Here is a 3,507-nt window from a genome sequence, read left to right as displayed (position 1 = left end):
ACAGAACTTCAGGGAAGACACAAAGTTATTGACATGCAATGGTGGTATATAGCTGTATGAAAGAAAAAGAGATAAAAGCAGAGGAGAGGAGCCCATTGCATCATGGGAATGATTGGTTTCATTTGGTTTTACAGATAAATATAACTGGGCGTCGTCTGCAGAACAAAGGACATTTATGTAGTATTTCCTAATAATATTGCCTAAGGAGATCATGTGCAAAGTAAATAGTAATGGTCCTAACACAGAACCCTGTGCAACTCCATAACTAACTCTGGTGTGGATAAAATAGTCATTATTTACAAACAAACTGGAATCTGTCTGATAAAGATGATTTAAACCAGTTTAGTGGAGTTCCTTTAATCCCAGTGACATGTTCCATTATCTGTAATGAGATTCTGTGATCCACTGTATCAATTGCAGCATTGACATCCAGTGGAAGAAGAAACAAGTACTATGATGCATTCTAAATTTTGACTGAAGCTCTTCGAACAAACCATTTCAGTGCAGATGGTCACATAATTGGCTTGCAACAATGTTTTCAAGAATTTTAGAAATGAAAGGGAGGTTGGATATGGGTTGGATACAGTTGGCTAAAACATCTCAACTCAAGGATTCAAGGCCTTTATTGGTCACAAACACAGTAACACATGGTATAACACAGTGAAATGTGTTGTGCACCTCGAAACAATTATAAAAAGATGAATAGCAATAAAGAATTAAACACACAAGAAATATATATAAGTGTAGCCCTGTGATAGACTGGTGACCTGTCCAGGGTGTCCCCTGCCTAAATGTATAGATAATGGATGGATGGATATATGAAATGAAAATGAAATGAAATGAAATGAAAAATACTTTTGTAAAAGCTCACTTTTTTTTTTTTAAATCAATATAACATATATTATATACAACAATAATAATCAATATACATATCTATAGATAGAGAGAGAGAGAGAGCTTTATCATAGCAACTTTAAAAGCGTGCGATACGTAGCCTGTTAATAAAGAGAGGCATGACATGACATGTTCTGGATTTTTTGCCTAATATTCTAAACTTTTCTTTCTAAGAAGGCCATTAGTACTGAGAGCTAAATGAACACAAGGCTTCACAGAACTGTGACTCTGTCAGCCTGGCTACAGTGCTGAAGAGAAACCTGGGGTTGTTTTTTCTGAGATGACAATAAGCAGTTCTTGTCCTACAAATCACTTTTTTATCTNATACAGTCTATGGGAAAAAAGCAGGAACAACCAAAAACACAGTAAACACAATCCATAACCCTCACATGAAATGATTAAAAGATTGCTTTTACTCATTCTTTAAAGCTCAAATTACAGTGCTGTGCAAATGGATCATGGTCGATAAGATCATCCAGTAAAAGAGAGGATGCTGAATGTCACCCAGAAGCAAGTATCAACATAACTCATGAGCCCCTGATCACAGCAGTCAAAGTAAACTTGTCAGTCATATTATTACTTAAAGGAAGCAAGAAAGGTCAGCATGGTGTGAGTCTCTACAAATGGATAAGATTGCCATAGAAAGGACTGACACTCAGTGCATTACAGAATCATACAAATTGAAGTAACATCAACCTTGAACTGCATAAATAGGTTTACTTGTAAATGCATTTGACTGTACACAAGCTGTTTTTACTTACAAGGAGGTCAGAGGTCAGACTCAGCTGCAGAACAGCAACACTGGAGTCAGTAGAGGTTCAGTGTTGTGCTGAGGGACTGCTCAGCAAGGTGGATGCTTGCTAAGGGCTGCTCAAAGAGGATATATCTGGTATAAATAGCGGCAGCAGCCATATTGCATGCTCTCTAGAGCAGGCACCGCACATAAAGAAGCATATTTTTCATTCCAGTAGTAATCTACCACCATGTAAAATGAATAAGTCATAAAGTGACAAAGTCTCTCGAGAAGCAGAGAAAATTCCCAGGTGTCATACATTCCTATTGCTAATGGATTTGCTCTGTCACGTGTTTCTTTAGTATCACTTACAGTACAGTATGCTTTATTCTTTTAGTCAGTTACATAAGAAATGGCAACTTACTTGCAGACAGCATGGGGATAAAGGCACTTTTCTTCCCAAAATCTGTTGCAGCAGTCAGGTGACAAAATATTCAGAATAGGGTTTTTCCCGCTGTGTGCACATATTCTCTCGTTGTAAAGTCTGGCACTGAGAGCCAAACAGAAGATATGCAAATGGTAAAGCTGCCGATCGTCATCTGCTGATACCGGTTTCGTCTCTGTGTCTGTCACCAGCCGCAGGAAGAATCATTTCAGTTGATTGCTATACTGTGTCAGATGTCGTCATTAAGCCAAATCAAGAGACGCAGATGAGAAAAACCAATAGGGAGCAAAAAGGAGAAAAAGGAAAGGAATGGGAGAGAAATTGCAAACGTACAACAGAGTACTGGAGAGGAGGGAGGGAGAACAAGGTGCGTGTGATCAGGAGGAAGAAAAAAAGCAATTCTGAAAAGTTCATTGAGTCAGGTTTTTATGGCGAGTGGAGCTGTGTTGGTCTTGACAGCAGAGGATCAAAGAGAGCTATGTGTCATGGGGGCAGACAGCGCCTTTTCAAGGCCTGTCAGCCTGGTAGCATTTTAAGTCATAGTTATTTAACTTGCTTGGACAGACACAGCACTAAAGCAGAAGGGAGGAACAGACAGCACGAGCACGACTGGCATGCGGAGTGAATGGCACTGAATTACAGTAGGCAGTGACGATTTATGCTGCCATTTTTGGGCTGTCAAAGGTACAGAGGAGCCTGCTTTCACTCAATCACAAATGGATTTTGTTTTCTTTTTTTGTAGTTTGTTATAATGTTTCTAAGTGTATAAGATCAGCTAATAGCAGCTAAGGGATACAAACAGAGTCAGAATTGCTTATTGTAGTTTAGTCAGTTTTTACCTAAAGAGTGAATTACAAAGACATATACAGTTCAAGAAAACTAACTTTGAATTCTGGCCAGGGCACTTACAAACTGACAAGATTCTGTTTTACCCGGTGGTGGCAAGAGTGTGAGGTTGCATTGTATTGTCTCATTTGTGTGGTCTTTGCAGTCGTGGGTGACTGAAAAAGCACTCAATTAATATTTGTTGTATGGCCTTGGTCTACAAGGTAGCAGAAACAAAATGCACCTGCAGGTTTTTGTTGTTGTTGTTTTTGTTGATCTTTAAAAAATATTTATTATCTAATGTTATAATACAGTTATTTGTTTGTGTAATAATTCAGTTCAATTAAATTATTTTTTTCTTTCTTTGTGTGTAGCACCAATTCATAACATATGTCATCTCACAACATTTGACATAGTAAGGTGAAGACCGTATTAATTTTAAACGGAGAACAGAGAGCCCAACATTTCAAAGTTCCCTTTGGATTCCCAATGAGCAAGCCAGTCGGCGACGGTGGGAAGGAACCTGTCTCTACCGATTGGGTGAGAGTGAAGATGAGGGGGGTGAGGGAGAACAATAAGCATTTTGTATGTTGGTAAGGTCAGCGACAGC

At 38.7% G+C, this 3,507-nt stretch overlaps 1 long non-coding RNA gene across 1 annotated transcript in view; it reads left to right on the top strand.

Annotated features, from left to right (window-relative positions):
• LOC103356819 (uncharacterized) overlaps positions 1-28 on the top strand; it is a 7,229-nt gene extending 7,201 nt beyond the window's left edge. Inside the window, exon 3 of the long non-coding RNA XR_520158.1 lies at positions 18-28. This is a non-coding gene — a long non-coding RNA (uncharacterized LOC103356819). The remainder of the gene's footprint in view (positions 1-17) is intronic.
• The last annotated feature ends 3,479 nt before the right edge of the window (positions 29-3,507 follow it).

This window comes from Stegastes partitus, unplaced genomic scaffold (assembly GCF_000690725.1).
Source record: "Stegastes partitus isolate 25-593 unplaced genomic scaffold, Stegastes_partitus-1.0.2 Scaffold223, whole genome shotgun sequence".
Taxonomy (NCBI): domain Eukaryota; kingdom Metazoa; phylum Chordata; class Actinopteri; family Pomacentridae; genus Stegastes; species Stegastes partitus.
The sequence above is the reverse complement of the archived record's forward strand: the minus strand, read 5'-3'. Positions and strand labels throughout refer to the sequence as shown.